Here is a 19,754-nt window from a genome sequence, read left to right on the forward strand (position 1 = left end):
ATATATGTGTAACGTTTTTTCAGAAACTGCTTCAATTGGAAGTTTCATACTTCAGAGACATTCTTTATTAGTGAGGTTATCTTATTGTAATACCAGACTACGGAAGTATTAATTTTCCCTGAATGTATTACTTCTGATTGTGATGTCTCTCATATTCAAAATGCTGAAATTTACGTAGGATATTCTTTATTCAACATAGCATAGGAAGAATCAAATAATATATAGTCTAATTTATTTGAAATGGCTCAATTAAGGTGTGTGGCCGCCGATAAATATGGTACTTTTGAATGACAGAAATCTCAACTTCAGTTTTCATCCAAAATACAAACGCTAAAGATCAACGACCTTCTTCCCTCAACTGTTACTGTTTCTCTTAAAAACGATAATCGTATTTATTCGTTAATTTTGGAGATCCAAAGCCTATGTAAGAGTTAAATTTCATGTTGCAATAGGACTGTAATAAATGTTCTTAAATATAACCCGAGTCAAATTATGTGTTCCTCCACGGATCATAGAATTCTTCGCAAGTTGAAGTGTTGATGCAATTTACCTAAAAATTATTTTACAGATTACGAAGTGTCATTATTTAACTTAATGATACGCGACTGATCTCAGTGGCAGCAAACGTTAACGAAAATGTAAGTTACGCCTATACGTGTGTAAACAATAAGAAAAAAGACTTACATTGGTATAGGCCTATACTACAAGCCAACCGAAAAACATAGAATATAATAGTGAATCTTAAAGCGACGAATGGCTAGGAAGACCTTAAGACATCAGCTTGTCAGAAAGAGGGAAAGCTGCATTCAGGAGATAGTGGGTTCCAACCCCACTGTCGGCAGCGCTGAAGATCGTTTTCCATGGTTTCCCATTTTCACACCAGGCAAATGCTGGGGATGTATCTTAATGAAGGCTACGGCCACGGGGTTATTGTGAAGGTGACTTGAAATCTTTAAATTATCGTCCTTCTTCGTAGTTGAACCTCGCTATGGAGAAGGTAATGGACAAATATAAACATAATTGGCAAAAGCACATGGAAATATATCACGTGCCATACTTGTGCGGTTTAAGTGAAGAATCTTAATAAGCCTGATGAAGCAATACAATATGTTGCTGTACATTAAGAAGCGATTATATTTGACCGCGCTTGTTTCATTGTAAGTTACATGTGTGTAAGCTTTGTATATTTCACTACTTCCATGCCTTTCAATTATCCTGTGTCAAAAATTCACAAATATCGGTTCGTACTAATATCTGACGTATAATGAGAAAGTGTACAGACTTAGTCCGAGGTGTTCATACTACTTCGTAAAATATCCAGAGTCCACTGCGTTATCAGGGGTAGGCCTATAAAAATGTGACTCTATTCCGACGACCACGAAAGTGTCGTCACATCCATTTATAAAATCGAAGGTACTGTGTTCAAGTCCCATGGGCACCCAATTTTTCCACTCAAATTGATATTGAATGACTAAATTGATGATTACGTAGCATTTTAGACAACGTCGTAGTTCATATGTTCCACCTGTTATAACTTTTCTACCACCTATTTTCTACAAAACAAGTGATTTACACAAACGAAACATATCATTCAGTCTTGTTTTACACGCTGTTCATACAGATGTTCCGTAATGAGGTTCAGTTCACTTACGTTTATGTTCGCCTGTAAAATAGGAGGAATCAAAAAATGGGAAAATGAAACATATTGTTAGTGACAAAATGCTAATCATGTTACCCAAATATCTAGACATATCAGTGGAATAATATCATGCATGCCTTTCTTTTTGTGTCTTCAGATATTATGAGTGTATGTATGTTCAGCCTTCAGCCCTAAGGCTGGTTGGATCCTCAACATCTTCGCCATCAGCTGTCATAGATGGCCTAGGCATTACTAAAAAGGCGCACTAGGGAAATGAGGAGCCAGCAAAGGCATACGAATATATTATGATTATCCAGATATATTATAGCACCATAATGCTAGCGAACTGCTCGCTATGTTATAATAGTTTATTTAAATAGCAGGGAATATTTCAGCGAGTACTATTCTGTTTTTTTTTTTTAGATGTTGTTGCAGGTGTATCGATAATTATTTTTGGTCAGTATTAGAATTGGAGCGGGCCCCGTGGTGTAGGGGTAGCGTGCTTGAATCTACCCCGGAGGCCACGGGTTCGATTCCCGGACAGGTCAGGGATTTTTCTCTTGACCTGACGGCTGGTTCGAGGTCCACTCAGCCTACGTGATTTGAATTGAAGAGCTATCTGACGGTGAGACGGTCTCGAAAGCCCAGAATAACTGCCGAGAGGATGCGTTGTGCTGACCACACGACACCTCGTAATCTGCAGGCCTTCGGGCTGAGCAGCGGTCGCTGGGCAGGTCAAGGCCCTTTCAAAGGCGTTAAGTGCCGTGGGGTTTGGTATTAGAATTGGAGTCTCATCCCTGCAAATAAGGTGTCTAGAGTGAGATAAGAAACATCGCTCAAAAGACAAACATTATGGCTCAGGATCGAACCAGTCAACTTTGGATTAGTAATACTCAATCACCACGTGTCCCGGTTGCACACTTACTAACGTTAGGACCGCACGCGCTCCTGTTGGTACAGGTTCGGGTATAAGTGTAGCCCCTATTAACTTCGCGGATAGTTTCGCTGGAAGAGTGTTATTGCTATATTCTTCTGGTAAATAAAATGGTGTACGGCTTTTAGTACCATGAGGACATGTTCGGCTCGCCAGATGCAGGTCTTTTGATTTGACGCCCGTAGGCGACCTCAGCGTCGTGATGAGGATGAAATGATGATGAAGACGACACATACACCCAGCCCCCGTGCCAGCGGAATTAACCAATTATGGTTAAAATTGATGGGGATCGAACCCAGGACCCCTGTGAGCAAAGGCCAGCACGCCAACCATTTAGCCATGGAACCGGACATTCTTCTGGTAATCCTTGACGACGCAGCGTAAATATGACACTGTCGAGAAGGATGCGTCCCTCTCTGCAAGTTGTTCAAGTATTAGCGGCAAGGTGGCAGTGGTATCATGACAGCCACAGCGCAGGCGCATGTGTGCGTAAGTGCAGGCAAGCTGTAGTGGTAAACTACTTTTTCTGCATATTTTGCGCGGGAGCACTTGCGCAGGAGAAGAGCGCGGCATTGTGCCACTCCTCCGCCTGCATCACAACGCTACCTAGCGGCGAGCTGGTCAGCTGCTAGACGCGCACTGTGGCGTTCTTGGCGTATCCCTGATGCGAGAACACTTCGGCCGAACTGCAAAATAATAATAATAACTCGTATGCAATATAATACCACTGTACGAATATCAGCAGGTTATTATTCAGTTGGTCTGATTCTTTCTTTCTGTGACTGATAAGTGGTTTGCTTTTCTATTCAGATAACCTTAGCGACAATTGCGTGTGGTGTCTCTATCAACGTTACTTATCAATGTACTAAATAAATTAAATTGTAGTATAAAATGACGATAACTAAGTCCAGTTTTGTAGTAATGATGATGATAATTATTATAAATCTCATTGCTGTTTAGAACTGTCAATAATAATGATGATGATGATAATAATAATAATAATAATAATAATAATAATAATAATAATAGCTGGTCTGATAGCCAAGTGACATCACCACTGGCTTCTCACCAATGTAGCCATTGTTCAATCCCTAGCAATGTATGCTTGAATTAAAAAAAATGAATATGCACATCCTTGTAGGTGGGTCCAACTCTTTGGCTAAATGGTAAGCGTACTACCCTTCGGTTCTGAGAGTCTCGGGTTCGATCCCTGGCCGGGTTGGGGATTTTAATCACGTCTGATTAATTCTTCTGGCTCTGGGACTGGATTTTTGTGTCTATCCCAACACTTTCCGCTTCATATTTAGACAACACAACACACTACCAACACCACAGAAACACGCAATAGTGATTACATCACTCCACATAGGGTTGGCGTCAGGAAGGGCATCCGGCATTAAAACAGGACCAAATAACATGTGCGACGTAGTTCCTACCCGCAACCCCACAGGTGTGGGGAAAAGCGGTAGTAGAAGAAGCACATCCTTGTAGGTGGGATTCCCCGTAAAACTGGAAGTCCCGTGGCAGTGGTCAGAACAACAACAGTTTCCTAAAACTACTGGATTTCTTTGCTTCGTTTCTTAATAATAATAATAATAATAATAATAATAATAATAATAATAATAATAATAATAATAATAATAATAATAATAATAATAATAATAATAATAATAGAACTTTCTTCAGCTTATACCGGGCAGACCTATATTTGGGGTCGCTGGAACCACCCAGGCTCACAATGGTTTTGGCCGAGGCTTAAGGTCGGATGCCCTCCTTGAAGCCGCGTGATTCTTGAGGTGAAAATCTCAATGCAAGAATCGACCGGGATTCAAACCTTAGCTTTCCGGTTGGGAAGCCAGCTGCTAAGCCACTGAGCTAATCATTCCTCCAATAATAATCAGAAGAAGAAAAAGAAGAAGAGGTAATACCCGAGAGACATTGCCACTGATTTATCATTCAGGTGGCCGTGGTTCGAAAACGTGTAGAATTTTAAAATGAAACGTCACGTCCTATTGTTCAGAATCCGCATACTGTAATCACGATATTAATAATCGTATAAAATGGGAAGGTAGCTTAATCTGTATGTCTAATAATAATAATAATAATAATAATAATAATAATAATAATAATAATAATAATAATAATAATAATAACAATAATAACCATCATCATCAGAATAGAAGGAAGAAGAAGAAGCGAGGTTGTGATACCCAAGTGACATTTGTCGCTGACTTCTCAGTCAGATGGCGGTGGCTCGAATCCCTCCTAAAGACTCGTCCTACAAAGTCTTATCGTGGAGATATTTTGAAACGGTGTGTTTGAAATTGCCATGCTCACGCAGACTGTAGTTCTGACGTAAGAGAGGTAGTCTATTGATTTGCACTCTTCCAAGATTCAAGATTAGAAACTCAGTACGACAATGGCCATCCTGAGTTTAACACTATTCATAGTTTTCCACACTCATTTCAAATAAATACTGACATGGTACATTACTTCTAGTGCCAGAGTTCATCCCAAAACCTGTTTACAAAATAATTACTATTACACATCGTCGCTCCACCGGTAAAACGTTGTATTCCAAAAAGGAATTCCTATCGATGATTCTCCTGAAGTCTGGTCACGCCTCCCAGCCACGTATGGATATGAACAAATTTTGCTGTGTTCATTTTCCTATGCCCATGTGTAAAGGAAAATTAACCTTACTGAACCGTAGTGTAGGAATGTATGTTTGCATTACGTATTTACGCACTCCTAGTGTATAATGCATCTAAGGTTCATTTCCGTTTACTCATCGGCATAGGAAAACGAACACCACGGACATTGTTCTGGTGGACTGCGTATCCATATGTGGCTGGGAGGCGTGACCAGTCTTAAGGAGAATAATGGATAGGAAGAGCTTTGTGGAATACAACGTTTTACCGGTGGAGCGACGACATGCTTCTACAGGAAAACAATACCACAGTTGACTGGGAACAATTAAGTTATAGGTGTCCCTTGCCTCTAAGTCAATGAACAGAAACGTTACATAACCCAATTAATAACTGGAGATGAAGAAGGTAGGTTGGTTGTATACCCTCTCTTATTACTAGCAGGGCAAACTGTATTCTAGGCTTGTTATTTCCTCTGATTAAATTGTACGTTGCGAGGGGTGGGGGGGTTGAAATTAAATGTTTTAATTACCGGACGAGTTGGCCGTGCGGTTAGAGGCGCGCGTCTGTGAGCTTGCACCCGGGAGATAGTGGGTTTGCATCCTATTGTCGCCAGCCCTGAAGATGTTTTTCCATGGTTTCCCATTTTCACACGAGGCAAATGCTGGGGATGTACCTTAATTCAGGCTACGGCCGCTTCCTTCCAATTCCTAGCCCTTTCCCATCCATCGTCGCCATGTGTCGGTGCGACGTAAAATCCACTAGCAACCAAAAAAATGTTTTAATTAGAGAGCTTTTAACTAATTTGCAATATGTTTTACACCGAATCGACACAGATAGTCTTATGGCGACGATGGGACAGAAGAGGGCGAGGAGAGGAAAGAAATCGACCGTGGTCTTGATTTAAGTAGAGCCCCAGAAGTCGCCTGATGTGGAAATGGGAAACCACGGAAGATATATCTATCTCCCGAATGCAAGCTGACAGCTACGTGACTCAAACCGCGCGGCCATTTGCTCGGTCAGTCTTTTCTTTTTTTAATTGTTATTAATCGACTATGCTTCGCCATTACTTATGTTAATCTGGAATGACAACACCTGAAACTGTCCAAACTCTCAACTGGCCCATAGAGCACTTAAGTGTTTCTACAGAAAGACAAATCAACGCCTGTCACCGTGTTTCTCTCAACAACAACAACCAAGCGACAACCGGAGCTGTTCAAATGAATAGAGCTGGATGTTTACATACAGAGCAGAGTACCCATTACTGAGCATCAATCTCAAAATGTTTTGCCTCCTAAATACTTCGTCCCAATTAAGGAAGTAAGAAAGCAGATTTTCGAGACTTACGCTGCTTCGGCAGATCGGTGGTAGAGCGTCGGACGCCTGTTCGTGCGAGTTCGATCCTGGCTGAGGTAGTCGATTTTTGAAGGACTAGCTGCAACTCTATAGATGAGATTATACAGATTACATTTTTGTCTCTGTATTTTGTCGACGCGAAGGATGGATCTACAGGTTTCATTTTTGTGGAATTCAAACCCGCAGGAAATGACTTCATATTTCAAAATGTCACATATATTGACTGGTATTGGAACCCCGGCTACCTTTCTCAGAATCTTCTGGAATATTTATTGCTAGGCCTATAGTTGCTCCACTTTAGATGTGATAAGATTCATCATCCCCATGTATTTTTTTTTTGCTATTGGCTTTACGTCGCACCGACACAGATAGGTCTTATGGCGACGATTGGGACCGGAAAGGGCTAGGAGTGGGAAGGAAGCGGCCGTGGCCTTAATTAAGGTACAGCCCCAGCATTTGCCTGGTGTGAAAATGCATCCCCATGTATTACGCCGACATCAGTGGTACAGTGAAGTTAGTCATTCGCGAAAACCTTACTGCGATCGGTGGCATTTGAGGGTGGTTCAATGAGACAACATCGTATCGTTGGCTTCAGGCATGTTAAAGAAATTCTGTGAGACAATACTCCGACAACCTAGGATATTTTAAACTCCGAAGCAATTGACGGGAATTTAAACAAATAACTTTTTCTCCATTGGATTACCCACTAACTACTTGTTAATCGGTGTTTTTCTAACGTCTGTACCGGAATGTACTATATCATTAATTAATGGGGGATCATTTTAGAAAAGACTCAAGACTACATGGAACTAGCCCGGAGAGAATACGAGGAGAAAATTTGGGAGTAAGCAGCTTGCCAGTTACCGTGGCCTGGAATCGAACTACTCAACTTCGACTTTCTGGTTCCTTCCTGGAAAGTGTCTTGTAGCTGAATACTTGTCAATAGATTCAAGTAAATAAACACATCGGAAACATTCCTCCCATTGAATTTCATAAATTAATTATTTAAATTCACAAAGTAGTTAGGTCTTAAGTGTGGAATTGATATCGTTCTTTCTACTTTCCATAACTCTTACCTATGTTTTTATTTATGTTTGGCTTTTGGGCTGTAAGGAGCCTTGCAGCTAGCAAACCACAATCATATAGGACATAATAACAGACATACCAAAACTGAAAAAAACTGAAATACACATAAAAGGAAACAATACCTTCGAAAAATCCAACTTGTGAACCACTCATCAACGTAAAGTCTACTGTTAAAAATAGTCCTTGCAACGTTCTGACATCATTAAATAAAAATTAAAAATTTCTCACAAAATTGATTAAAAATGTAAATGAAAACACAACCGTATACAATTACTCATTTTAATACACTTAACAATATTGAAGAAATTTATTTTACAAGTGTAAATAAGACTGCCTTAGGAAAGAAGCAATTGCATTATAAACCTAGAGGTTGTTCGGGGAAAGTAAACCCTGAATGTTAACTGGGAACTGGAATCCCAACACACCCAAACTGTTAAACAACGATCGCCGTTGTTCTCGATAGAGGTTACACAAAATAAAATGTTATTTAAGCCTTGAATTGTCTGATTATCGCATGAATACTAGGGAGAGTCAATAACTCCAATGCGACATCATAAGTAGCTTCTAAAGCTTACGAACTAATATCCATAGGCGTGCGCCAAGTACCACATGCCAAGAAATGGGATGTTTTCCAATATTAGGGACATGTTCTTGAACCAGGTCTGTAGTGAGTGTGGTATTCCCTTAGGTTTTTTCTACTGTCCCAACTATCGCCGAAAAACTCCATTTACAGAATCCGACAGAAACAGTTAGTCCCGCAGTAACGCTACATAGCGAATGTGAAGCAAGAGACTGTTAATTCATTTTGTAGCACAATAACAACACTATGAAAGTCGTTTTATATTCTGAAAATGACTCCAGTTGGGTGGCCACCGTCCCCATAGAGTCGACGAACGAAACTATCTGTTACCTACACCAGCATTTCAGGTGAAATTGCCTTGGCCTCTTCCCTGATGTGGGGATACTTGTTGATAACGCTCCGCTCTTGAAGTACCCCCTACCTCTCTCCACACAGAGAGAGAGAGAGAGAGAGAGAGAGAAGTAGCAGGCAGTCAAATCAGGGAATTCGACACAAAAGCGGGACCCACGAATGTCCAAAGCTCCATTTTTACTAAATGGCATCCTTCCTGCTACAACCTGCCCTCTTCGGTTTCATCATGACAGCGGGGCCGTACGCACTACCGTTGAAAATAGTCGATTGTTTCTGCCAGACCCTATATCTGTACGTCATTACGCGGCTACACAACGTTCCTAATCTGAACTTGACTTATTGTAGGGTGGGCAGTTATTCCTTGCCCATTCCCAGCCACCCAGCAGCCCGACATCATTCGACCGATCATCCAGCCATACTGAACATGTCCAATATTGCTTAATTTCGAACATTGAACAGGAGTTTATGATTCGGAGCAACTCAACTGTAGTACCTTAAGCTTGCCAGTTTATTATTGATATTCACACCAGTACAGATATAAGAAAATAAAGATTATCAGAGATGTTAATACAAAATTCTCTAAGGAGGTAGGCTTGCTCACCACAATGTTCCCTGCCTTCTTCTGAAGTCAAAGTAACAACATCTACACCAATAAGACAACTTACATGACTGAGTTGAACAGATCGACTTGGAGCTCAATCTTACGTGTGGCTTGTCCAAGTTTTCCACACTCATTTGAATAAATTAACTTATTATATATTGTCCCGAGACATTGTTCTTGGTTATATACTGCACTAGCAGCTACCAAGGATTCGCTCACATGGATTTCGTTATTTGTTAAAAGTAAGCGTTATTCGGTACTGTTCTAAGTCATTGTCTGAAAAGCTTTAAAGTATAAAAACTCACCGAAGAATTAAGTTTCATTTACCACAGAAACTCTTTGTAAACCACGTTTGTGGCATTACCTTTTGGGGCTAAGATGACCATGCGACATAGAACTGTACATGTGAGAAACAGTCTTCTCTCAAGCCGAAAAAATACAGAAAATGTTCCTTTATTTTTAAAATAGATTCCAAATACTTATTTCCACGTCTGTAACATGTTAAGTTTATGAGATATCAGTATCCCATAAAAAATATTCAACCCCTGAATATTTCAAGCCCTGAAGATGGGTTTCCGTGGTTTCCCATTTTCACACCAGGCAAATGCTGGGGCTGTACCTTAATTAAGGCCACGGCCGCTTCCTTCCCATTCCTAGGCCTTTCCCGTCACATCGTCGCCATGGGACCTATCTGTGTCGGTGCGACGTAAAGCAAAATAGCAAAAAAAATTAAATACTTCTACAGTTCGGTGAGACGCCAAGGTGTCGGGATTTTGTTCCTCAGATTTTCTTTTGAGTATCAGTAAATCTACTGACACGAGGCTGACGTGTCTGAACACCTTGAAATACCACCGGACTGAAGAGGGTTCGAACTCGCCAATTTCTAAGCCCAGAAGCTCACTAGCTCCTGAACTGACATCACAAGCTAATGAACTGTTAGCCTACGTTACAACTGCAACAGATATTCCATGTGAACGAAACAGCTACAGTATAATAAGCTGTAGTAATGATGTTATTTCTGTGGTATTACGGTAGAACCCGACATGTCGAAAAAAAATTAATTTTCGGTTTTAATGCCAATATGGTAGATTTTGCAACGAAAAGTATAATGGCAAAGCCCGGTATGATTCTGTTGCCCGTAGAATGCGCTGTTCCCGATATAAGGATTCCAATATCTTCAGTAGGCCTACATAGATATTGAGGCAACCGAGTGATTTGTTCCCATAATCTGATGAGTAAATAAGAATAAAACTTGTTCCTTCTCTTTATTATATTCACTAATGTATGCCACTTCAATTTAGAGGTCACTGAAATACAAAATGAATTTCAGCGAGCTCGCCAACATTTAAAAGCGTCTCCTGAAAAATCAAGTTTTTTGACACATCGGGTTCTGCCTTTATACCATAGATTTAGTCTTACATATCAAACAGCTTCATATGGATCTGTTCTAATCAAAGGAATTTAAAGTTGTACTGCGGATACGTGAATCGTGGACGGATGGCACTGAACACAAGTCTAACATTTCAGTCATGCCAGTATATTTCTGCTGGCGGAAGTTACAACGTGTTCTATATTGAGCAGGTCAGGAGACCCCTTGTTGGTGATAAGTAAGAAAGCTAGTGCTGTACTTGCTGATATGATAACAAACTGCACAAAGGCAGGCAAGCTTGGTTCAGCGTTCGGTATAGCGACGGGCTGAAACAGCTAACACTTTATTCTGTCATGCACCGCATTTTATCAGCTTCTATAAAAAGAAACCTATTTTGCTGAATTAGCGAGATGGGACTGCAACTAAAGAAAAAGTTCTAATGAAGTGAACTTTTCATTTCAGGAATTAACACCGCAAGCAGTGGCTCACGCACTGTGTGAACGCTGAACAAATAGTTTTAAAAACACATTGTGTATGAAATTCTGCCATCCATACAAGTTCTCTGCCATAATCCAACGTAAAATCAATACTTTCATCACCCCCTGGCAGCGAACCGCCTCCGCCAGGCTGCTACACCATTTGTGTGATGCATTCAGATAATTATTTTTAACTTCACACTCCCTTTGGGTAGAGTTTTTCGTGCTCACAACAAAGAACAAATTGCGTGTGTTTCCAAACATTTTCCTTAATACTAATTCAATATGATGTCTGAATAAGAGGGTGGACTGGTTAGTTGAGACAGTAAAGATGTGCTTGGCTCAACCGAAAAAAAAAAGAAGTCGGTTCCATTCCCCGTGAGGAAGTCGAGAAATTTAAGAATCAGACTTCCACTTCTGGAGAGCCACATCGCCCTGGGGTTCACTCAACCCACAACAAAAAAGGGCACCAGGTTAATTGTTGGAGGGGAAAAGCAGTCACCCAGAAAAAATCGTGCTGCTTTCCTTTGGATCTTTTCCAGTTCTCGAATCAATTCATCTTGGTGAGGGTCCCATACTCTAATGGGAGTTTTGCGAGTAACTTATATGCCTTCTCCTTTAAATCCTTACTACAAATCCTAAATACCCTCATAACCGTATGTAGAAATCTGTAACTCTTCCTCGTTAATGATGATCTTTCCCTACACTAACGCCTAGTAGGTAGCCTACTTTCCGCAGTCGTTATACATTCACTCCCATCAAAACAATAATTAAAACTGAGGGGAAATTCCCTCTTAGTGAAACTTTTATCGCGACTTTTCACCCTGTCTATGAACAAACCCTTGTCTGCCGTCCATCTCACAATTTCGTCTAGGTCTTTTGGAATTTTGTCTCGCAGAAGTTATTTAACCTGTTGGAAGCCAACGACACGGAGTTTTTGCATTTAAACACCCTTAAATGCCACCGACACCTGTAGTGAGTACCAGAATGCTTACGCACAGTTTATAGGTACTGTTGTTGAGGAATTGTATTGGGTGTTATGCTGCTGGGAGGACGAAATGTAACCAAGGACCATGAAAGTGACTACGGTGTTGCTTCATTCCAAATCAAACCTCAGTACGGTGTTGCTTCATTCAAACTCAAACTTTGAGTAACAGCGCATAAATTTCTCAATTACTTATTCCTTAACTAGGATATATTCAATTGAAACACCTTCGCAGTATTGCACATAAGAGGTTACCTTACGATTTTCAATAAATTGATTGTATCAGAGGCAGAGTGGCCGATGACCTTAGATGTTAGGTCCCTTTGAACTACAAACAATATAACCCTGATTAGGTCTCATGAAATGGTCTAAATGAAAACACAATATTTTCAAAAATGAGTTCACACTTTCGTTTTAAATGATTGAACAAGGAACTCGTAACGAGGAATGATGGCAATGTTGGGTCCAGCGAGTGTTCCGACTACAGGCAGTAAGAACTCGTGCGCGAGCACCAACATCCGTGAGCAACTGCTCCTCAAGGCCGACTGGAGGTGCTGAAGGTGAAACCATCCTGTTGGAATAAGAAAGGGGGAAAGGTCCATTGTTGCCACAAACAGACCTGGTACGTTACCTCGGAAGGCAGTGTATCCCCCTGGATCTTTGAAACCGAAATCTACTTGAAGAATCAGTCTATCTTATAACTGTTGTTTTGGGAACCGGAGACGAGGTGGTCGCCAGGGCCTGAGTATTTGGTATGTGTGTGAATATGTGGGGCGAATAAACACTGAAAGTTTGTACCTGATAACTATATTCGAACAAGTGCCTGGAGTGAATGAGACGGAAACCTAAGGGAAAGAAGGAAGTCTCCAAATTTCGGTAACATTGCGAGAAATCGGGATTCAACCATGGAAATACCGATCAATAGTTCGACATTATTCAGTAAGATTGATATGTAGTTGACGAAAAGGAACAGGGCCATATGACCCTGTGGCATTGATCTCTGACTTTATGATGATGATGATGATGATTATTATTATTATTATTATTATTATTATTATTATTATTATTCGTTTTACATCCGCTCCATGTCTGAATGGTTAGGGTGCTGGCCTTTGATCCAAGGGGCCCGGGCTCGATTCCCGGCAGGGTCGGTGATTTTAGCCTGTATTGGTTAATTCCGATCGCTCGGGGGATGGGTGTGTGTGCCGTGTTGAGCAATAGAGTTCATCATAGTTATGCACCCCCCCCCCCCAATCACAGAGTCGCCTATAAGGGGTCAATTCGAAAGACCTACACCATGGCTTTCCGGAGGCCACACTCCATTATTTGTTTTAAGACCCACTAACTATTTTGTCCGTTTTGGAAGACGCTGAATGCCGAAATTTTCTCCTGCAGTTCCTTTACTGGCTGGTAAATCTGTCGACAAGAGACTGGCATATTTGAGCACAATCAAATACCGGACTGAACCGGGAACGAACCCACCAACGTTGGTTCATAGCGGCCAGGTCTCTACCGTCTGAACCACTAAGCCCGGCTTACATTACTATTATTATTATTATTATTATTATTATTATTATTATTATTATTATTATTATTATTATTATTATTATTATTATTATTATACCCAGGCTTTTTCAATAATTACCTGGGGTCGGTACTAATGTGGATTAATCCCAAGTTTAAGGACGGATGCCCTTTCTGACGCCAACTCTGTGTGGAGGGATGTATTCACTAATGCGTAAATCTCTGCTGGTTGGTAGTGTGGTGTGTTGTATATAAATGAAGATGTGTTGAGACGATCACAAATATACAGTTTCCGAGCCAGAGGAATTAACCAAACGGGACTAAAACCTTCGACTCAGGTGGGAATCGAAACCAGAACCCTATGAACTGAAAATCACTGCTTTGACTATTCAGCCAAGGAGCTGGATTATTATTATTATTATTATTATTATTATTATTATTATTATTATTATTATTATTATTATTTAATTCTTATAGCAGGAGAGAAAGTTATGATCCATTATACGAGGATCGCAAATAAGACACACAGAATGATGTTTAATTCCTGTATGGATGGGAGAAAAAAGGCGCAAGCTTCCTGGAAGGGTAGCCTGCAGACAAACGGACGTCTTTACTATCTTAAAATTCCCCACCGTGGGGCAATCGATCGACCAATCTGAATGCATTGTACAGTTGTTAGTCAGCCGGTTGTTAGTTTACATTATGAAAAAGGGATAGGCCTAATAACCAGTCTCTCGATATTGGCAGAGATCGATACTGAGGTACCGTAGTTCGTATTCTGAGTAAAGTTCTTTTCCCATAGTCGCTAGCTGTTGGCGTTCGATTTCCACCATCAAGCATCACCAGTATGTGATCCTCTTTACATTACTGTTGTTGTCGTGATTATAGCCACAGGACCTCCAGTTTTACATGGAAACCTGCCACAGGAAAATTATTTGTTTCATTTTAAAATTTGCATTTGCATTTGCTGTTATTCGACATACGACCGCCTTAGTGGGAAGGCCGTGCTATGCCACTCGGCTACCGCCCCCCCCCCCACACCCCCACCTTTTTGGAAATGGTTTTCCCATTTCATTTCAGGCATCTTCTGGGAAACTGTCCGCGTCTCGTCGCATCTAGTAGTAAAGTAGCCTATACTCATGAGGGTTTCGTCCAGATTGTGAACAAGTTGGAAATACTAAGTCGCCCAACCCGCTTAACTAGAAATGTTGACTTGGATATGAACAAAATTCTAATTTGACGGGCTGCAGAAAAATTAACCCTCACTTGGTACAAACAATTGGAATACTGGGTAATACACGCAAAAAGTTAAAACATGTAAGAAAAACTCACTTCTTTCCAAATAAAACGATTATTTCACTTATTTTGTATTATTTTGAATAATAATAATAATAATAATAATAACAAAAATAAATGTTCTAAAGGCTAATGCCTTGTCGATGCAACCACTCACTTCTTTCATTGGAATAATAATAATAATAATAATAATAATAATAATAATAATAATAATAGTAATAATACCGGGCCTTTGCTGGCAAGATGTTGTGTTTACACTGCACTATGTCTTCTGGTATGGGTTAGAACAAATTTGTTACTTTCATTGACCAGTCTCAGTCTCATCCTTGGCTTTGACTATATGAAAGTGACCGAGGTATGTGTGATGCTAGTAATACCATTCCTTATGCAGCCAGTCCCTGTTATGAATGGTGTGAAAATGTCACTCATAGGGTCGGTTGGTGCAGGCATTTCAGTGGGCTTGGCAGACTAATATGTAATAGCAACTTCTGGCTCGGTGAGGAAAGCAACGGGAAACTACCTCACTCCTCATTTCCCTAGTATGCCTCTTCAGTGACGCCTAGGCTATCTATGACAGCTGTTGGCGGAACTGTGGAGGATCAAACAAGACTTCGGGCTGAATACCCAACATACATACCGGGCGAATTGGCCGTGCGGTTAGGGGCGTGCGGCTGTGAGCTTGCATCCGGTAGATAGTGGGTTTGAATCCCACTGTCGGCAGCCCTGAAGGTGATTTTCCGTGGTTTCCCATTTTTACACCAGGCAAATGCTGGGGCTGTGCCTTAATTAACGCCACGGCCGCTTCCTTCCAACTCCTGAGCCTTTCCTACCCCTTCGTCCCCATATGACCTATCTGTGTCCGTGCGACGTAAAGCCGCTAGCAAAAAAGAAAATAATAATAATAATAATAATAATAACACTAATAACCTACAACTCTCACTAATCCACTCTAAACAACTACCCCTCTAGTTATGTTATACAGTACAATAAAAAGATAATCTTCTAAATGGTAAGATTAGGCCTACCTCAAACTAAATTATTAAACATTTTCAATAAGAAAATTATTTTTAAAAATATGGTTATGTTATCTAAAACATCCCAATGTACCGGTTAATGTTAATACTACTAGAACAAAAATTACATATGAGACTGTTTTGAAAATTGTATCTGTTTAATGTATCTCACGTCAACACTAATCTCTTGTTCGCAATCTGGACAGGGTGTATTTAGTTGTTCAAATCTGGACGGGTTTTGGCTTGTTCGCAATCTGGACTGTTCGCAATCAAGACAAAACCCTCATGAGAAGCATAAATTAAATTGGCCAAACTATATATCAAAAACTGTAGATCAGGTTGATTCTTAAATGCACCTTTATAGAGCCTAAATGTTATTAATTATTTAACCTTTTAACATTAAAACAGCGGGAAGAAAAAGAGAACCATAAGTTACGAATGTCGATTGAAAAATCTTTATCATATAGAACTTAAATTAAAAGAAATATTATTCTATATGACGTTTAAAATGTGATGGCACAGCCAATAATAATAAGAAGAGTACCGAGCAAGCTGGCTACGCCGTTTGAGGCACGTAGCTGTGAGTTTACATTCGGCTGATAGTGGGTTTGAGCCTTACTGTAGACAGCCCTGAAGATGATTTTCTATGGTTCCCCATTTTCACACCAAGCAGATGTTGGTGCTGAAGATTACTTCAGGCCCCGATCGCTTTCTTCCCAGTCCTAGCCTGTTCCTATCCCATCGTCACCCTAAGTTTGGTCTGCGTTGGTGAGGCGTAAAACGAATAATAATGATAATAATAATAATAATAATAATAATAATAATAATAATAATAATAATAATAATAATAATAATAATAAGTAAACTCGTATCCTCATCCCGAGGGGGTGCAGCTCTTTTCAGGTTCGTTCTTTGGTTGGTTGGTTGGTTGGTTGGTTGGTTGGTTGGTTGGTTGGTTGGTTGGTTGGTTGGTTGGTAGGTTGGTTGGTTGGTTAAGCATAAAAATGGTCCTTGTGAAATTACATGAGGTTAGGAAAAATTTGTTTAGATCTAGTTTCAGAGACGTGTGATTGTTATTTTCTCTCATCATTCCTTGTGTTTCGTTACGGGTTCAGTCCCGGAGAGTGTGCGGGTTGCCAAGATGGTGAAGATTTTATATAACAGTGCAGTACCAAACCTCTATGTAGTTCGTGAATCAGACCTATAGGATTCGTTTCACATCAAACTTCAGACTTTCAACAAATTATTCAGAGATATTCTGGTATTAGGTTACTGTATTTACTACGAAAATAGAGTACAACGCTATGCTCCTCACAATGACAACAAAATATCATCCTAGTAATTATAGGAGAGTGAAGGATTTACTGAATGGTAACCCGCCACGTTACTCTATACGTATTTCTACCTCAATGCGGAAACTAACACGATATTGAAGCTTTGCGTTATTCTAAAGATCTATCGCATTAAGCCACTAAATTTCCGCTGTGTATTTCATTGATGAAGGATAGATAAAAATGTAGAAATACATTACAAGCTAATTTCGTTACGAACTTTGAGCTGGAAATTTAACATTTACGTTCTTGAACATAATATCGTCGCTGCGCAAGCAATACCGAATATCTGACAATACTCTTTATATCCATTATTTTCCTTAATATTGATCACGCCTCCCAGTCACATATGGATATGCAGTCCATTAGAACAATTTTCGTTTTTTCATTTACCAGTGCTACCATGTAGAGGAAAATGAACCTTAAATACATTATAATGTAGGATTGCGTAAATACGTCTAGAAAACATACATTCCTACAGTCCACTACGGTAAGGTTCATTTTCCTTTACACGCCAGCACAGGAAAATAAGCACAACGAGAATTGTTCTGATGGACTGCATCTATATGCGGCTGGGAGGCGTGACCAGTCTTAACGAAAATAATGGATAGGAAGAGCATTGTCACATACACGGTATAGCTCGTGCAGCGACGATATAGTTCTCGTCTGTTTTAATATGATATATTCATATATCGATTGACCCCTAAAGTACAATACTTTGAGCTATTAATTAAGAGTATTCGACATCACCGAATATTTGAAAATTAATTCAATGGTAGTCTGTGAAAATTGAGCTATAATGTGGTGAACTTGTTCCGAATGAGAATTTAGCTTCAACGAACCGTGTTCCAATGATAAGTCACATTTTGATAGGCCTATGTAGTACTGTATATGCAATCAGCGATTTTATAGCTTCATTCCACTGCAATGTACTTTAATCCTAGGGTATTGCTTATTAGTGCCTATGTTAATTTGCAGATATTGGCCCATTTTAATTTATTTAAGAAGGATATTTCTCTTATTATTGATAGGCTAAGTATTTCTCGTGTCAGTGCAAGGTCGTGAACTCACAATATATAGTGGGTATACTGCAAAAAGTGACCAAGTCAAAAATTATTAAAACTTGAGATTAAATGACCATCTGTCTAATAAAGAGTATACCTAGAAAACTGCCCAAGTCAGTATCTCATTCAGCGGACTAGGAATAAATAACATATCCCTATACCGACTAATTCTGAGTAGCCTACCCAGAATATTGTTCAATAAAAATTGACTGAGTCAACTTACTCACTTTTACTTGCAAGTAGTTCTGACCAAGTCACTTCGGTCACTTGTACATGTCTAATACTTCAGTTTCAATAGGTGACTGGCATAACTTGGTCATTTTATGCAGATCTCAAGTGATGTAATGAGGTTGGCATACGTGACTTGTATTGAGCTGTTAGTGTAACGTTATGTGAGAGTTTGCGTGGGTAAGTTGTATTTACAATAACGTTAATAGAAATTGAAGACTAAGAGTCGGGCATAAGAATTGTTGGCACTTGCATTGAAAGAAACACACAACGATACTACTGAATTTAATTTCTACATAAATAATAATGCTACTCTTTTATAAGTTCCTGTTAGGTATTCTTTTGTAAAAGTACAATCATGAAGACCCCGAATTCAGACGTGATCGAACTACTGGTTGAGGTCGTCCTCCAAGTATTCCGGCAGAGTTTCCCAGTTTATACAACAACCACTTACCTATTTCTGCTTCCAAAAACGAAGATCTGTTTCAGTTATGCACAACCAAAGTTATTCCAGCCGAATCCCATGGATGATGCAAGTCCTTAACATTTGACACCCACACGAAAGAACGTGCTTCAGAACCGTCAAGCAACTAACCTCAAACGATTCTGATGAATGATTGTTTTGATTAAGAGTGTTCCATCAAAATGTTGACTGTTTCACTTTTATATTTGTGATAGTATTAGGTACCTTTCAAAATAAAATCTTAAGGGGAATTATATTTTGACAATTATGTTTGTTTAAATTTGACTGAACTTGTATTATTCAGTTGTGTTATGTCTTAGCTCTTGTTTTAGTAATAAGTTCCTTTTTGAAGCAAAAAAAATGTATTATTGAAAAGTTGTTTGTACATAGAAAATTAGACTAAATATGATAATATACATGCCAATATGATTGTATTTTCTCTTTCTCATTTGCATTATTAAACGAATGTATTCAATCACCTCAACTTCTTTTGTTTAGTAAACACTTAAGGAGTAAAATGAGACCAAGTCACATTACCTAAAAAATCAATTCGTGACCAAGTCCTTACCTACACTGTCATCCTTAAACCCATCGTCGAACGAAACGTTTCTTATTTCAGTATTAAAATATGTTATAGAAAAGTTATAAATTAGAAGAAAATATTTAAAACTTGATTTTTGGTATCGTGCGGAATTTTCAAATGCATTTTCTGAAAAAGTACATTATTTGACTCAGTCACTTTTTGTAGTATATGCACGATATGTTTTCCGATGAAGACAGATGAACAGAATTCTGTTAATTAGCATTATA

General features: G+C 39.5%; 1 protein-coding gene across 1 annotated transcript in view; it reads left to right on the plus strand.

Annotated features, from left to right (window-relative positions):
* LOC136863040 (uncharacterized) overlaps window positions 1–19,754 on the plus strand; it is a 361,925-nt gene that overhangs the window by 17,878 nt on the left and 324,293 nt on the right. The gene's annotated exons all lie outside the window — the stretch shown is intronic.

This window comes from Anabrus simplex, chromosome 2 (assembly GCF_040414725.1).
Source record: "Anabrus simplex isolate iqAnaSimp1 chromosome 2, ASM4041472v1, whole genome shotgun sequence".
NCBI lineage: Eukaryota > Metazoa > Arthropoda > Insecta > Orthoptera > Tettigoniidae > Anabrus > Anabrus simplex.